General features: G+C 45.2%; 2 non-coding genes and 1 pseudogene across 2 annotated transcripts; all 3 read right to left on the reverse strand.

The window, feature by feature from the left end:
- Nucleotides 1-845: 845 nt before the first annotated feature.
- On the reverse strand, nucleotides 846-1,034 carry LOC141204288 (U2 spliceosomal RNA). Its single transcript, XR_012275243.1, has one exon. It is a non-coding gene; the product is annotated as a U2 spliceosomal RNA (small nuclear RNA).
- Nucleotides 1,035-7,601: 6,567 nt separating this feature from the next.
- On the reverse strand, nucleotides 7,602-7,774 carry LOC141204323 (U2 spliceosomal RNA; annotated as a pseudogene).
- Nucleotides 7,775-14,622: 6,848 nt separating this feature from the next.
- Nucleotides 14,623-14,814, reverse strand: LOC141204252 (U2 spliceosomal RNA). The gene has a single exon (XR_012275219.1). It is a non-coding gene; the product is annotated as a U2 spliceosomal RNA (small nuclear RNA).
- Between the last annotated feature and the right edge of the window lie 3,956 nt (nucleotides 14,815-18,770).

Here is an 18,770-nt window from a genome sequence, read left to right on the forward strand (position 1 = left end):
GTGGGGTGGAACGAGCAGCTGTCTACCCTTAGCAGGAGGGCTGCTGATTACTTACCTCTCCTGCTGCTGCTGGCTGTCCAGCAGCAGACTGAAGGTGGCTGCTGCTGTGCGCAGGTATATAAAGGCTCAGAGCCTATTATGACACGCGCAGCCAGCGTTCCATTGCCACATTCCATCTACTGCAGGCAGGATACCTGGCTGGCTGAATGTCGCTGAGAAGCTCACAGAGACCGCCATAAGCAACAGTTTAACAGAATGCCACAGACTAATCAACCAAACTTTTTGGGTTGGGTTCTCTTTTATAGTCTGCAGGCATTAATTGAAAGAAGTCAGTGTTCCAGCAGAGGGAGACAACGTTTCAGAAAAGGCATTGTAGCAAACCAAAAAAGAAATTTTAAGCGCAGCAGAGTAACCAGCGCACATACCTGTTAGCTCAGGTGAGTTTAAAAGGCTGCTGTTGATAACAAGGGCATTTGCTAAATAGATGGTGTGTGTGCAACAATATACTGAAAGGTCAATTATATTGTGCAGCTTATCTCACCACCTGTAGTTATTTAGGTGAAAGCTCCAAAATGCTTGCCTAATATGTCTGTTTATCCAAAAGGAAGTAAAGAGGGAGAGCTAGAAAGATAGCATTGCGTTACATTACATGGCAATGCAATGCACAGTTGCTGAAGTTGAACCAAAATGAGCTTGTCATCTGGCTTCTGCAACTTTGAACATGAAAAATCCAATGAGGAGAAGAAAAGCAAAGCCAAAGAGTCCATCCCAAAATCCGACAAACAAGCAAAATGAACAAAAAACATTGAATTCAATACTTTCTGATTTTAGAAACTGCATTAAAGAAGGGGTGCACCGGTCCTGGAGATACTGCAATACCAGGTCAATGCGTGGAGTGGACAGAGCAAGCTCTTTTTCCATCTCCCTGTTCTAAAAATCCATTTAATATATGGTCCCCAGATAGGGGACGTATCAGATATTAAACTGATAAGAACAGATAAGGTTTCAACGCAATTTTATTGATTCAAAAGTATATTTACAAAGGTTTTAAAAAAGAACATTTATAACATTACAATAAAATGATAAAACATGATAATAATCAATTCAAGTTTTTTGTAAAGACACAATTTACCATCATAAAACCATTGTAACAATTAAGAAAATCATAATTACAGATGTACTTGGGTTTATTTAATTACCACTAATTGTGTTCCATAATTGTACACACCACATAGAAGCCGCTTCTTTTGCTCCATACAGTTTTTTATCTCTGAGATAGTAAATATACATTTCACTTAAAGCAATTTTTATACAGTCTGTTGAATCAATATGATCATGTTTGAAGAGTAAAATATTTCTAACTTTCCACATGGCATTTTTAAAACAATTAATAATAATCCAGGCAACTCGGAATTGTTTAAAATTTGGACACTTAAAAAGACCATAAAAGACATAAAAGTGATTAAAATCTTTCAGGCCACATGCCCATTTTAAAAGTGGGCCTACCTTTCTCCAAACCTCCTGTGCAAAAGGACAATTCCAAAAGAGATGCAATACAGACTCACTTTCCCCGCATATATCTCTTGGACATTTGGCTCTCGCCACCAGCCCCCGCCTATGTTGAAACTCACGGGTAGGGAGGCACTGGTGGACGATAGCCCAGGCAAGGTCCTTGTGTACATTTGCAAGATATTTCCCGTACACATTTCGCCACACCGTTTTGGACCTTGCCTGTGAAAAATTGGAGACAGGAATTGTGTCCTCAGAGTGTCTGCAAGCAATAGATACCTTCCTTTGGTCCCCCAATATATCAGGCTCCAATTCCTGGAGACCTAAAAGTCTGACCGTTTTCTCAAGTATCACATACTGTTTAGGTGGGCACAGGAGCACAGGAGAACTTAAAGGTAGGCTAAACCACCTTTTAAAAATCATTCCTGCTGCATATTTTAAAAAATAACTAAAAATGCCATCAGATTTAAAAACCTTAAAACAGAAGCAGAAATACTTTATATGGAAAAAGGTAAAAAAATTGGGTACATCTTTACCTCCATTAGATTTACATTTGTACATCAGATCTCTTTTTAACTTTTCCATTTTTGAACCCCATAAAAACATAAAAACAATTCTTGTTACTTTCTTGATTTGTAAATTGGAAGGGGGAAACACCATTGCAACATACAACATAATGGGAATTAGAACGGCTTTAATAATTAAAATTTTACCTTCCATACTAAGGTTCCTTAAATTCCACAATGAGATCTTTTTTTCAGTTTTATCCATTGCAGAGTCCCAGTTAGGGTCCCCCTCATTGGCTTGGTTAAAAATAATTCCTAAAATTTTTATGTGATTTTTCTGTATCACTATCCCAGGGGTCAAAGAGGAGTCCCATCCCCCCACATTAAAACAGTCACATTTATCTATATTTAATTTAAAACCTGAGGCTTCACAGAAAAATTGTGTGTTTCTCAATACCCTCCTCAGAGATGTGGAATCTGGACATAGTATGGTAACATCATCCATGTAACTTAGGGCTTTAAGTTGCATACCCCTACTCCCGGGAATAGGTACCCCTTTAATTACTTTATCTTTTCTCAGTATGGTTAATAGTGGTTCCATAACACAGATAAAGAGCAGTGGTGAGAGAGGGCACCCTTGTTTCACCCCTGATAATAGAGGAACCCCCTTCGTTAAAAACCCATTTACAGAAATTTGACTAAAACAAGAATGATATAAAAGCATAATGCGGGTTAAAATTTTCTCTGGAAACGCCATTTTTTTAAGAACCATAAAAAGAAATTCATGCGATACCCTGTCAAAAGCTTTTTCAAAGTCTAAGGATAAAATAGCAAGGTTTTGACTTCTCTCTTTTGAATACCATATGGTATCCCTAATTATGTTGAGGGACTCAGCTATGGTTCTTCCGGGAACACCACATACCTGGTTAGGGTGAATTAATTTGGCTATAAAGGGTTTTAAACGGACTGCAATAAGTTTAGCTAAAATTTTATAATCAAGGTTTAAAAGCGTAATAGGCCGCCAGTTTTTAAGTTGGCTCCTATCCCCTTTTTTATATATTAAAGATACCAGACCTCTCCTCCAAGATGGGGGTAATTTATTAGTATTAAAAGCTTCTTTAAACAATAAAAACATATCGTTCTTTAAAATTCCCCAAAAAGTCAGATAAAACTCAATCGGTAGACCGTCTTCCCCAGGGGCTTTCCCACTGGAGAAACTTTTAAAAATCTGTAAAAGTTCCTCACTGGTGAGATCCCTAGATAAAATACCCTGGTCTAAAATATCTAACTTAAAATCAAGGGAATTAATAGCATACTCTAAAAAGGATGGATCTATAACTTTAGTGTTAAAAAGAAGTTGATAAAAATTAAAAGCTTTTCCTAACATACCCTTAATATCATTTTCACCTTCAAGATTTAGGATTGCGTCCCTCCTCCCCATTACCTTTTTGAAGAAGAATCGGGAGCATTTCTCTCCTTCCTCCAGGTGCTGTACATGGGAGTTAAAAATTATTTGTTTTCCTTTTTCATTAAGAGCATTTTTTATTTCAGACTTAAGATTTGCAATATCATCATCCACATCAATACCAACTTCTTTTAGTTTAAAGAGTACTTGTAATCTCATATTAAAAACATAAAACCACTGCTTTTTCTTTTTTGCTTTCATTTTCCCTGCCTTAATAAAAAATAATTTAATCTTAGGTTTAATGCTCTCCCACCAATCCAGCATTGAGGCGCGGGGGTCTCTCTTTGATTGCCAGCACTGGTAGGCCTGCACAAACCTCTTTTGAATATCAATATCCTCTAGGAGAGTTGTATTTAATCTCCATGGGCCTCTTGAGGTATTTTGTTCCCCTGCTAACTCTAAAAACACAGATAAAACTTTATGATCAGAGAATAAATTAGATAAAAGAAAACATTTACAAGGTTTAAAGGCAGTAGAAGCAAATATGAAATCAATTCTAGAAGAAACTCTTCCATTGGACCATGTAACACCTGGATCCGCCGGCAAGAGCTCCTTTCAGCAGTCCTGTAATCTAAAATCATCAATTAAACTTTTCAACAAATAGGAGGTACGGTCTTTACGATTCACATCCCCACCCTGCCGGGATTCCCCATCACGTAAACAATTAAAATCTCCTCCCACTAGCAGGGGGGTTGACCCAACACAAAATAATGGCAATATTTCAAGTAAATCCGCCCTTTCCTGCTTCCCAGGAGGAGCGTACACATTTAATAAACGTAAAGAAAGTCCATTAAAAACAAGATGTATTAAAATAGCTCTGCCAGGTATAATTTCAGTCACAGATTGAATGATGGTAGAATGTCCACGGCAAAGTAGTCCAACTCCGGCAGCACGACAGTCATTAGCACCGGACCACACAGAAGCGCCCAGTTTCCAGTCTTCTTTTAAGTCCTTATAATTTAAATTACTCTGTATACCACATTCTTGTAGAAAGCAGAAATCAAAGTCCAATGTCTCTAAATAAGAAAATAAAGCAGCCCTACGTGTAGGGCTCTTTAGGGACCTCACATTTAGTGAGGAGATTTTAAGAGGAACAGACATTAAGAAGAATCAGGATCTGAAGATGGGAAGAAGTCAATACACGGCACCTCCTCCTCCGCATCTCCAGGGGTCAGGATTTGTTTAATATTACCGGGATCTGAAGCAGGCAAAAAGGCATCATCCACTTTTGGCTCCTCATCTGGACCTCGACATCCGTGTTTTCTTTGGATATCAGGTTGCTTTACGTCCTCCCGTTGCCTTTTCAGAGGCTGGGAGCTGTCCATCTTTTCCAAGTCCTGTGCATCTGCAGTCCTCATGGCGGTCTGGTCTATGGAACGGGTGTCATCCCTCTGGGTCGTCTTGTCCTCTGGTCTGGTCACGGAACTACTGCGACTTCTGGTTCGAGGACCAGGGCTCGACTGGGCCTTAGCCGGGTCCTTTTTACTTCGCGCCCTAGAGGTCTCTCTTTCCGACACACTGGTTGATCGATTAAGGAGCGTACCCTTTTTGCCCTTACCCAAGATCACCGATGATGGTGTGGCGAATCTGGGTGCTTGCTTAATCGGGGTACTAGAGGTCTCCTCAGTTCCACATAATGCCGGTGGTGCATTCATGCTGGATGAGGACCCTTCCTCTTGACTCTGAGATACGGCAACATCTAGAGCCAGAACATCGATCAATTCCACAGAGAGCGAACCCTCGGTTAATCTTATGGAACCCCTACGACCGTCCTTCTGTGGAACTACCAGCGGGCCCTCTGGCGGAGCCGTTGAAGGATTTGGTCCGGACCCGTCAGCGTGCGCCAACCCAGGTCCAGGGGCAGGTGTAGTAATACTCCCTCCGAAGTATTCTTGGATAGTCAGTTGACCTGACTTAAACATGTCATATGTTTTTGACTTTTTGCTCGGACAATTCCTGAAGGCGTGACCTGCCTTCCCACATAGGTTACATACGATCTCAGAGTCACACGTAGCGGAGGTGTGCCCACTCTTACCGCACTTGTTGCAAAAGACTACATGAGCCCTTGTACAATTTTCTCGTGTATGCCCATATTCATGACAATTCCGGCATTGAAGGGGCATTCCTGGGTAGCGTAGGAATCCCCTGACATTACCAATGGCAAAATTAGCAGGCGGGTGGTGAAGACCACCAATGCCGCTCTGATCTGGATGGAACTTCACCAGGTATTTCCTCTTCCCATTCCAGATGCGCTGGGAGTTGAGGATATCATGTGAGAAGCGCACTGACTTGCAGTAACGCTTCAAAAAGGTTTCGATATCGCCCTCAGAGACGAATGGGCTGTACATGAAGATCACCAAGGGTACTTCCTCTTCACCATACAGGAAGTCAAAGCTCAGCCCGTTCAGTCTCTCATCGTCCTTGTCCGCAACCATCAGTGCTGCATGGATATTATCACAGCATGATTTAGCCATAAAGGAAATGGTATATCGCCCACGGAATTCCTGATCGTAAAGACACAGGATCTTATCTCGCTCCAGGTGGAAGAACCCAAAAAGAATCTCATGCACGATGTACTGCAGATTCTTCTCATGGCGCTGGCATTCATCCACCATGATTCTAATGGACTGTCGCAGTGGAGTCTCCCCCACCGCAAATCCAAAAGAAAAAGGCATTTTCGGCCCTCAGGGACTAAGCCCTCCCCCAATAGTAACAAGGGAATGAATCCCACAAAAGCAGGAACAAACCCAAGACCGAGGGAGGGGTACCCCAAGAACTTACACAGCCCACTAAGCGATAAAGCTCAGCAAAGGAAAACGCCCTTATTTCCTCGGGTCGCCCCGAAGACAAGCCGACCTGCCAATAGCTGCAAGGGGGTGAAGCTCCCTCCGTTAAGAGAGAGCGATCCCCCAAGGCCAACAAGTCGGGTACCCCAGGCACCTCCTAGCCGAGACCAAGGCAGCAACCGTTAGATCACTACACCTGATCCTAGCCAAAAGGCCGAGAAGCGATAACCAGAATTGGTTTCAAACTACGGAGCCACCCAAGGATCCTGAAGAGTCCATTTGTGGAGATGAGCTCCTGGACTCCCGTTAAGAAGACATGTTGTCAACCTCTAGATCCCTTACATGCCTGCACTTTTCGGCTTGCTGCTGCTGCAATCCACGCGTTTTAGATCTGCATAACTCCACCTCTTTAAACACAGCACCCTCACCCCCTGCTGTTCCCACCCGCCTCAACACCGTTGGAAGGGAGGAGAACCAATTAAGGCGGGGGGTGGGGTGGAACGAGCAGCTGTCTACCCTTAGCAGGAGGGCTGCTGATTACTTACCTCTCCTGCTGCTGCTGGCTGTCCAGCAGCAGACTGAAGGTGGCTGCTGCTGTGCGCAGGTATATAAAGGCTCAGAGCCTATTATGACACGCGCAGCCAGCGTTCCATTGCCACATTCCATCTACTGCAGGCAGGATACCTGGCTGGCTGAATGTCGCTGAGAAGCTCACAGAGACCGCCATAAGCAACAGTTTAACAGAATGCCACAGACTAATCAACCAAACTTTTTGGGTTGGGTTCTCTTTTATAGTCTGCAGGCATTAATTGAAAGAAGTCAGTGTTCCAGCAGAGGGAGACAACGTTTCAGAAAAGGCATTGTAGCAAACCAAAAAAGAAATTTTAAGCGCAGCAGAGTAACCAGCGCACATACCTGTTAGCTCAGGTGAGTTTAAAAGGCTGCTGTTGATAACAAGGGCATTTGCTAAATAGATGGTGTGTGTGCAACAATATACTGAAAGGTCAATTATATTGTGCAGCTTATCTCACCACCTGTAGTTATTTAGGTGAAAGCTCCAAAATGCTTGCCTAATATGTCTGTTTATCCAAAAGGAAGTAAAGAGGGAGAGCTAGAAAGATAGCATTGCGTTACATTACATGGCAATGCAATGCACAGTTGCTGAAGTTGAACCAAAATGAGCTTGTCATCTGGCTTCTGCAACTTTGAACATGAAAAATCCAATGAGGAGAAGAAAAGCAAAGCCAAAGAGTCCATCCCAAAATCCGACAAACAAGCAAAATGAACAAAAAACATTGAATTCAATACTTTCTGATTTTAGAAACTGCATTAAAGAAGGGGTGCACCGGTCCTGGAGATACTGCAATACCAGGTCAATGCGTGGAGTGGACAGAGCAAGCTCTTTTTCCATCTCCCTGTTCTAAAAATCCATTTAATATATGGTCCCCAGATAGGGGACGTATCAGATATTAAACTGATAAGAACAGATCCGTTTTCAAACAAGCTTTATTTAAATCAGACATACATCATAAATTACAAACAAATCACAAAGACTTGAATAAAATATGACATAAAACAAATACAAGGTCAGATTTAAAAAGCGCATAAAAGCATAAAAATCATAAAACACAGTTTTGCATATAATTTGCATAAATAAATACATATGTCAAATGCAAACACCATAGCTTTTTAACTTTATCTTTTTACAATCAGGTAGTATGAAAACTTTTCACAAAGAACATATCCGATACAATATTTGAAACAAATCACAAATACTGGAATAAAATATGACATAAAACTAATACAGAGTCAGAATTAAAATGCACTTAAAAGCATAAAAAGCATAAAACACAGTTTTGCATATAATTTACATAAATAAATACATATTCCAAATTTGCAAACACCATAGCTTTTTTGCTTCATTGATTCCCATCTTTTTACAATCTCTCAGGTAGTATGTAAACATTTCACAAAGAGCAAGCCCAATACAATCTTTGACAGGAATAAATTCACGTTTAAACAATAATATATTGCGCACTTTCCATAAAGCTTCTTTTAAACAGTTTATTATAAGCCATGTGACTCGTGCTTGTTTCATGGTTGGGCAATTAATTATCCCATATATTATAATGTCACAATTAAGGGTTTGTATACCACATATCCATTTTAGGAGGGTGCCCACCGTCTGCCATAGCTCTTGTGCGTAGGGGCAATCCCACAGTAAATGAAACACTGACTCGTTTGGGGCGCATCTTTCTCTGGGACATCTAGCACTAGCCACCAGCCCCCTATGATGCTGAAAAGCTCTCGTAGGGAGACATTGGTGAACAACCTGCCAAGCTAAATCCTTTTGTGAGTTGCTAAGTGCAGGACAGGCCACGTTGTTCCACACCAGGCGGCACCTGGAGATGGAAAAATTAGACACATCCTCCATCTCCTCATGTCCCTTACAAATAACTGTTAACTTACGTTGATCAAATAAAAGCTGACGATCAACTTGGGTCAGATCATATTCTGAAATGACCTTCTCCAAGATCTTGTAATGCTAGGGGGAGATAAGAGAAAAGGACAATTAACAGTCATACTGAAGTTCAACTTTCGGAAAAGAAACCCAGTTGTATATCTAAGAAAACAAGAGAAAGCCCCAACATTATTCAAGCTTTTGCAACAAAATACAAAAAACTTGATAAATAAAAACAATTTTAAATCAGGGAACCCTTTACCCCCATTTTTCTTGCTTTTACATACCACCTCCCTCCTCAATTTCTCCATTTTGGATCCCCACAGAAAATAAAACATGGGCTTCATAAGTCTTTTAAGATACAGAGAATTAGGGGGAAAAACCATAGCGGCATACAAAATGATAGGAAGCAAAACCATTTTAATTACAAGAATCTTGCCCTCCATTGTTAGTTTTCGAGTTTGCCATAAAGAGATCTTCTGATTTAATTTATTCAAAACCAAATCCCAGTTTTCAATACCATCATTAGCAGGATTAAACAAGACACCCAGGATCTTGATTCCTACTGTTTGTGTGGGAACCCTAGGCGGATCTGACTCCCATTGACCCATAATCATACAGTCACATTTATTTATATTCAACTTAAACCCAGACCCAGCACTAAAAATTTCAGTAATTAGAATTGCTCTGTTAATAGATGCTGAGCTAGTGCCATATACAGATATGTCATCCATATATCCAATGGCTTTAACTTGTTGTCCACCCCCACCCGGAATAAAAATGCCCCTAACCACCTTGTCCCGACGCAGCAGGCACAACAGTGGCTCAATGGAGCAGACAAATAAAAGTGGGGACATGGGGCAACCTTGTTTAACACCGGAAAGAAGCTCCACCTCTCTAGTTAAAAAACCATTGACTAAAATCCGGGCAGATGACTGTTTGTATAAAAGCGCAATTTTCTGAATAAAAGAATCAGGGAACCCCATCTTTCCCATAACTTTAAAAAGATAAAAGTGGGAGACCCTATCAAACGCTTTCATAAAATCCAAAGATAAAATAGCTAGTGGCTGTTTTCTATCTTTTTGAAACCAGATAAGATCACGAATTAGGTTTAGATGCTCCCAGATTGATCTCCCGGGGACACCACAAACCTGATCTGGATGAATTACATTTTTAATAACTGCTTTAAGACGACCAGCAACAACTTTAGCTAAAATCTTGTAGTCTGTATTTAATAGTGAAATAGGCCTCCAATTCTCCAACTTTGATTTATCACCTTTCTTAAAAATTAATGTAATCATACTTTTACGCCATGAATATGGTAATAAATCAGCCTTAGAGGCTTCACAAACTACTTGTATAAAATCCTCCTTAATTAGATCCCAAAAGCAAAGATAAAATTCAATAGGAAGGCCATCTGATCCAGGAGCCTTACCTTTATTAAAACTCTTAAGGGTCTCTTCAATTTCACTGGGTAAAAGTTCTTTAGCTAAAAAAATCTGGTCATCTTTATTTAAAAACTGGGATAAAACATTAAGATTCTCTGTAAAAGCAGGTTCATCAACATTTTTAATACTAAAAAGATCTCTATAAAAATTAGCAGTATGCTCTAAAATGCTCTCAGTGGAAGATTGTCCTTCTAGCTCAGTAATCACTTGTTTTTTGTCACTCATTTTTTTAAAGAAGAACCTTGAGCAGGTCTCACCCTCTTCCAAATATTTCACACGGGCATTAAATATAATTTCTTTACCCTTTTGTTCCAGGAATTTTTGGATTTCTGTCTGGATCTTGGCAATCTCACCATCCACACCAGGCACTCCCCACCCCTTAAGCTTATGGAGAGTTTGCATCCTGACATTAAAATCTTTAAAACATTTCCTTTTTTCACGTGCCTTCCTTTTACCAATTTTAATAAAAAATTCTTTAATACGGGTTTTAACACACTCCCACCACCCCAACATACTCTGATTTGGGTGTTTCCGTTTTCTCCAACTCTCATACTTTGCATAAAACTCCGCCCTTACCAGTTCGTCTTCTAATAAGAGCACATTCAATTTCCACATACCTTTTCCAACTTTTGCTTCCTGTGGAGTTTGCAATACATTGTATAGTAATACATGATCAGAAAAAATATTTTCTATTAGACCAGCATTCCTAGGTTTAAAAACATCAGAAGAGGAAAAAATAAAATCAATACGAGATGACATCCCTCTACCCCTCCATGTATGCCCAGGGTCAGTAGGGTAGGACTTTCTCCAAGCATCTAATAATTTGAGGTCCGTTGTCAAATGTTTTAACAGACTGGATGTTTTGTCTGTTCTTCCATTAGTATCACCTCCACTCCTCCCCTCCCCCAACATGACACAGTTAAAATCCCCTCCCACTATCACAGGGGACGGACCTGATAAAAACAAAGGGATGACATTAAAAAGGGAAGCACGCTCATTTTTCTCTGGGGATGCATAAACATTAATAAGACGACAGGTAAAACCATTTAAAATAACATGAGTTGATAAGGCACGACCTGGAACTATTTCAGTGATGGATAAAACATTAACATTTTGACATTTGAATAAAATCCCAACCCCGGCAGCTTTATTTTCATTGGACCCTGACCAAATAGAGGGTCCTGCTGACCAGTCCATTTGTAAGTTGGGGTATGACAAATCGTGATCAATACCGCATTCTTGCAGGAAAAAAATGTCAAAGTTCAGAGTCAGTAACCAAGCAAACAAAGCAGCCCGTCTAACAGGGCTCTTTAGGCTTCTCACATTTAGTGAGGCAACACGGATTTCTGCCATGTTAGGTGTTTTTTATTGATTCATTATACTCTGAATCTGAATCAATAATTTGTGACAGAGAAGGTGAAGGAAGGGATGACACAGTTCGTAAACTGTCCGTTTCATCTGAGTCCGTGAAATCCTCAATTAAGTTAGTCCCCTCTGGGCTGAGAATTTTTGCAGCACTAGATAGAAAGACTTTACGGGACATCTGAGGCAGGTTATGCTCCTCCTGTGCCTCTTCACGACTTCTCTTACCACTGGCGCTGAGATCCATCCGATCCTCCGAATCCACCCGATCCTCACCAGGCACTGCAGCAGGTGGAATACCCGCAGACCCTCCAGGAGCACCAAGGGACATCATCTCCGGAGCAGGATGACCATCAGGACCAGCAACAGGTTCACCAACCACTGCACGACCTCTATCATCCAGGCAGGCAACAGGACATCCATCAGGAATGGTTCCAGGACATCCATCTGGACTGGCATCAGGACATCCATCTGGACTGGCATCAGGACATCCATCTGGACTGGCATCAGGGCATCCATCTGGGTTGGCATCAGGACATCCATCTGGATTGGCATCAGGGCATCCGTCTGGATTGGCATCAGGGCATCCATCTGGATTGGCATCAGGGCATCCGTCTGGACTGGCATCAGGGCAGACATCTGGTCCAACATCTGTGCTGGCATCAGCAGGGGTATCTGGATGGACATCTGGATTGGTACCAACAGCTCCAGATTTTCGCCTCTTTTTTGGTTCCCTCTCATTTCCGCTCTGAGAAGGTGCCATCTCCCCACCAGGTGAAACCTGGACCCCTGCAGGAGTAGGCAAAGGCGTGACCTCGGCTACAGAGGCCGGGTTTTTCCGCAAAGGTACCGACTGAGCATCGACTGAGTCAGACTATTTTTGACCTTTAGTAATGTCCACAAAGCTTTTTCTGGGGTCACCCGGGCTGACCCTGCTGGCATCAGCAGGAACTCCTGCGGAACTAGCCACAGGCGCCCGAGAGCCACCACGAGACCTTGTCCGCATCGGACAATTACTGAACAGGTGAGTAGACATTCCGCACCCACTGCAGGTCTTACTGTTCTTACAGTCCTTTGAGGCATGACCCCATTGTCCACAATTGTGGCACTGACTCATCCGCTCGTTCTTACAATCGCTCTGTATGTGACCAAGGTCACCACACCTACGACACCTGAATGGTTGTCCATCATAGAAGAGGTAGCCATGGTCTCTTCCCGGCACCACTGTGGAGGGGGGGTGCATAAGGCCTTCTACACCCCCAGGGTCAAGTCTGAAGCGTACCATAAAGCGTCGTTTCCCATTCCAGAAACCGCTCCGACCTTTGACGTTCCCCGTAAATCTGACAGATGTACAATATCTGCTCAGAAAAAGCTCAATATCATCTGTGGACACATGGGGGTTAAACATGTATACCACAAGGGGAACGTCAACTCCGCCATATAGACCCGTAAAAATCACTCCGTCCAACAGCTTGCTGTTGCGGTGGCCCTTAACGCATTCGTAAAAGTGCTGGCAGGCAACCTTGGTCGAGAACGTGAGAATATATGTACTCTGCCCCTTCTCCTGCAGGCAGTAAACATCATGATCTTTCACGTTCAACAGATCTCTCAAAATCTGTACATAGAACTCACGGGGGTTGTCATATCCGACATGGTTTGCTGGAACCTCGATACGCACCGAGTTCCTGATCTGGCCGGAGCCAGTGGAAAATTGAAATGAACAAGGCATCTCACCAAAGTGGCAAAGGCTTACCGTCACTACGGGCTCGGCCTTTCGCCTGGGGATCGCAACTTGTTGCCCGGGGACTAAGCCAGCTCCCTAATAGCAGCAGGGGGGTGAAGTCCCACCAAAAGGTGAGACGATCCCCCCAGGCCAAGGAGCCGGGTACCCCGGGCACCTCTCAGCCAAGACCAAGGCAGCAACCGTTAGATCACTGCACCTGATCTCAGCCAAAAGGCCGAGAAGCGATAACCAGAATTGGTTTCAAACTACGGAGCCACCCAAGGATCCTGAAAAGTCCATTTGTGGAGATGAGCTCCTGGACTCCCGTTAAGAAGACATGTTGTCAACCTCTAGATCCCTTACATGCCTGCACTTTTCGGCTTGCTGCTGCTGCAATCCACGCGTTTTAGATCTGCATAACTCCACCTCTTTAAACACAGCACCTTCACCCCCTGCTGTTCCCACCCGCCTCAACACTGTTGGAAGGGAGGAGAACCAATTAAGGCGGGGGGTGGGGTGGAACGAGCAGCTGTCTACCCTTAGCAGGAGGGCTCCTGATTACATACCTCTCCTGCTGCTGCTGCTGCTGGCTGTCCAGCAGCAGACTGAAGGTGGCTGCTGCTGTGCACAGGTATATAAAGGCTCAGAGCCTATTATGACACGCGCAGCCAGCGTTCCATTGCCACATTCCATCTACTGCAGGCAGGATACCTGGCTGGCTGAATGTCGCTGAGAAGCTCACAGAGACCGCCATAAGCAACAGTTTAACAGAATACCACAGACTAATCAACCAAACTTTTTGGGTTGGGTTCTCTTTTATAGTCTGCAGGCATTAAATGAAAGAAGTCAGTGTTCCAGCAGAGGGAGACAACATTTCAGAAAAGGCATTGTAGCAAACCAAAAAAGAAATTTTAAGCGCAGCAGAGTAACCAGCGCACATACCTGTTAGCTCAGGTGAGTTTAAAAGGCTGCTGTTGATAACAAGGGCATTTGCTAAATAGATGGTGTGTGTGCAACAATATACTGAAAGGTCAATTATATTGTGCAGCTTATCTCACCACCTGTAGTTATTTAGGTGAAAGCTCCAAAATGCTTGCCTAATATGTCTGTTTATCCAAAAGGAAGTAAAAAGGGAGAGCTAGAAAGATAGCATTGCATCACATTACATGGCAATGCAATGCACAGTTGCTGAAGTTGAACCAAAATGAGCTTGTAATCTGGCTTCTGCAACTTTGAACATGAAAAATCCAATGAGGAGAAGAAAAGCAAAGCCAAAGAGTCCATCCCAAAATCCGACAAACAAGCAAAATGAACAAAAAACATTGAATTCAATTCTTTCTGATTTTAGAAACTGCATTAAAGAAGGGGTGCACCGGTCCTGGAGATACTGCAATACCAGGTCAATGCGTGGAGTGGACAGAGCAAGCTCTTTTTCCATCTCCCTGTTCTAAAAATCCATTTAATATATGGTCCCCAGATAGGGGACGTATCAGATATTAAACTGATAAGAACAGATTTTTGATTGAATATATCTTTTATTAGCACAAAAAATAAGTTAACAGACAGTGTACAGTGCCGCAGCCCAGTACACACAGAATTCTACATCATATTTACATAGCATGAGGATACGACGCACTAACTAGACACATCACACCCCTATGCTACACAAAACACTCAATCTGAAAGAAAAAGCATGTCAATCAATACAGTACGACGAACCGTGATAAGGGATGGGGATTGGGAAAAAGGGGATGGGGAGGGTAAAATCACAGGCCCGAAGCTTTATTGAAAGACAAGACACATAAGGGGAGAGGGGGAGGAGGGGTTTAGTCCTCGTCCTCGTCCTCCGGACCGTCCATGATGGAATAGTCTCTGAGCAGGCTGTGGATCAGCCTGCGGCAGTCCTGGATGGACATCCTCTCCCTCCTCAAGATGAGCCGGTTCCTGGCGACCCAAACGGCATCCTTGAAGCAGTTCATAAGGCGCCAAGCCTCCTGGATGGCTCCGACGGTATGAACCCCAGGGAAGAGTCCGTAAAGCACAGAATGGTGCGATAGGCTCGCCCTGGGGACAGAGTTCCTCAGGTCGTCCTCAAGTGCAGTCAATAGGCGCTGTGCAAATCCGCAGTCCCAAAAAGTGTGCAAAGATGTTTCCTCCACGAAGGGGCACCTTGGGCAGTACCGGGTCTTGCACAGGTTCCGGGCATGCATGAATGACCGGACGGGCAGTCCGCCCTGAATCGCCATCCACGACAAGTCCTTGTGCCCGTTGGTCAGCCTGTCAGACGACACATTTGTCCACACAGTCTCCAGCGTGTCCTGGTGAAGTCCTGTGATGTTCTCCACGTCATCCTTGGCTCTGATTAGCTTGTGGATAGTTTTGGGCTTCCACAAGTCGGGCTTGAGTCCCTCCAGTTGATGCTCCCCCACAAATCGAACGACGTCTCCGTAGAACCATGGCGTCGTCCAGTTGTAGGGGAAGGAGCTGTCCCACTTGTCCCAGCCGAGTCGCCTCCAAAGAGGAAGCAGGAAGAAGCGAGACATGGACCTGCCCGCGGAGCCATTCTTGACTTGCAAAGTCCGGCGGACACAATCACACACAAAAGAGGATCGCAGGAGGGTGGGGATATCTGGAACGCCCTTCCCACCCTTGCGAGGCTCCTTGTACATGACGGCCCGCCTGACTCTGTCCATCTTGGATCCCCAGACAAAGTGAAACACTGTCCTGGTAATGGCCCTGCACACAGTGACGTGTGGGGGCCAGGCCTGCGCCGTGTACTGCAAGACGGGCAGGACCTCATTACGCAGGACGAGTGCCTTACCCTCACAAGTGAGGTGTCTGAGGCTCCAGAGTCCGATCCGTTGCTTCACCTTGGCCAAGCGTTCTTGCCAGGACTTGAGGGCCGCTCCTTCCTTCCCGAACCAGACTCCCAGCACCTTGAGGAAATCCGGTTGAATGTTGAAGGGGAAGGGGGCGGAGGAGGCCGGCTGCCAATCCCCGAAGAGCATGGCTTCCGACTTCCTGCAGTTGACTTTGGCCCCTGAAGCCCGGCCGAACCTCTCACACGTCTGGACGAGGGCGTCGACTGAACCACGATCAGCGCAGAAGACGGTGACGTCGTCCATGTAGAGCGAGCACTTGACCTCGTGTCGTCCCGGACCCGGTGCGGTGATCCCTCTGATCTCTCCATTCTGCCGGATAGCCTCTGCGAAGAGTTCTATAACACAAACAAAAAGAAGAGGTGATAGAGGGCAGCCTTGTCTGACCCCAGAGAGGACAGGGAAGGGGTCAGTCTTCCAGCCGTTCACCAACACCGAGCTGTGGATATCAAAATACATCAGACGGACATACGAACAAAACATGTTACCCAAACCTAACCGGTGCAGAGCTCGGCCCATGAACTCGTGGGAAACCCGGTCGAAGGCCTTCTCCTGATCCAAGGAGACCAGGGCCGCGTGTGCGCGGCGGACCTTGATGTACTCGACCGTGTCCCGCACGAGAGCGAGGCTGTCTGCGATGCGACGTCCAGGGATGCCGCAGGTCTGGTCCGGGTGGATGATCCGTCCGGTGACCGTCTTAAGTCGTGTCGCCATCGTCTTGGCCAGGATCTTGTAGTCCACGTTGAGCAGAGTGATGGGACGCCAATTCCTCAGGTCGCACCTCTCTCCCTTCCGCTTGTACAGGATCGTGACCATTCCTTCCCTCAAAGATGGAGGCATTCTACCCTCCACCACCATCTCCTCGTACAGGTCCAACAGGTCCGGACAGATGAGGTCTCCCAGCGCTACATAGAGCTCCGCTGGAAGACCATCACTGCCCGGGGTCCTGCCGGTCCTAAAGGATTTAGCGGCAGAGAGCAATTCGCCCACCATCAGAGGTTTGTCCAAGGCTGCCGTGCCTGCAGGATCAAGATGGTTAGTGATACCTGACAGGAACTTATCAGCAGCGTCGGGGTCGGTAGTCTTGTGGGAGTAGAGTTCGCTGTAGAAGTCGCTGACGACCCTCATCACGTCCTCCTTCCCACGTCGCATGTTTCCGCTCTCGTCTCGCAGCTCGTTCAGGGGCGTGTGACCGGCATGAAGTTTCCTGAAAAAGAATGAGTTACATTTCTCACCCTTCTCCAGATTCTCCACTTTGGAACGGAAGATGATTCGCTTGGACTCCTCCTCAAAGTGCCTTTTCAGGCTCTTCTTGGTCTCCTCCAGCTCCTCCCTCACGTCCCAGCCGCAGTGAAGAAGGTCCTGCAGCGACCGCAGCTCGCGCTGCAGCCCTCTGAAGTCCCTCCTCTTCTCACACGCCTGTTGTCGACCCTTGGCCTGAAAGAAACAGCGAAACTCAAGTTTAACATATTCCCACCAATCAGAGACTGTTTGGAAGCTACCCTTGTAGGACTGCCACATTGCGTAGGCTGCTCTCAGCTCCTCCACGACTTCATCCTGAGCCAGCAGAGCACAATTCAGCTTCCAGGAGCCGGGGCCGGACGGAAAACCGTTGCCGAGGACACCTTGTAAGTGAATGGCTCTGTGGTCGGAGAAGAAGCAGGAGACCATCGAGTGCCTACTCTGCCTGACTGCCCGAGAGGTGAACACAAAGTCAATCCTGGAGCGGAGTGAGCCATCGGGTCGGCTCCACGAATAGTTCGTGGAGCCTCTCCCCATGGAGCCCACCACGTCCTGAAGAGAGGCCTCGGTTACCATCTCGATGAGCAGCTTGGACGTGATGTCCAACTTGGCAGATGTGCCAGAACTACGACCGTCCTCCTCGATGGGGCAGTTGAAATCCCCGGCCATCACTAAGGTCCTGGTGGTGGCAAGCTGAAGCTGCAGGGTCTGGAAAAGCTCCAAACGCTCATTCTTCAGTGGGGACGCATACACGTTGATGAACCTGACAGGTTCTCCCGCCCAGTTGCCATCTACAACAAGAGCCCTGCCGCAGATGAGCTCCTGGACGGACTCAAGCGTGAATGCGCCCCCCCTGATCAGAATTGCGACCCCCGCAGACTTGCAGTCACCCCCACCGGACCAGTAGGATGGACCGTGGGACCACTCCCTGGCCAGATGTTTGAAGGACCTAGAGGAGGGAAGGGAACATTCCTGCAACATATAAACATCACACAACTGGGAAGTAAGGAAGGCATAAATAGTCTGACGTCTGAACTTGTCCTTGATGCTCCTGACATTAATGGAAAATAAGTTAATATTAGCCATCATGTAGGGAAAAAAGAAAAAGTTAGCGCAGGCAATACACCTTAGTTACCACTCCGGTCGGGTGGTCCCTCGTCGGTGTTGACTGCTGGTGACGGGATCACCAGCAGGCCCTCTTCCTCCATCTGGTCAAGCAGCGCGGCCTCAATCTCGGCGACCACCAGTTCCTCCTCTTCTGGCTCGGCCACCAGGGTCTCAACCATGTGCTCCATCTCTTCTGGCTCAGGGAGGGTATCCTCCTTTTCGCCTACGAAATCCAGAATCTTCTTTTTGGAGGATTCAGTAGCAGGGCTGTCCTCCACCTTC

The sequence above is a fragment of the Phyllobates terribilis genome, unplaced genomic scaffold (assembly GCF_046119375.1).
Source record: "Phyllobates terribilis strain yellow unplaced genomic scaffold, ASM4611937v1 Scaffold_134__1_contigs__length_4944459, whole genome shotgun sequence".
In the NCBI taxonomy this organism is placed as follows: domain Eukaryota; kingdom Metazoa; phylum Chordata; class Amphibia; order Anura; family Dendrobatidae; genus Phyllobates; species Phyllobates terribilis.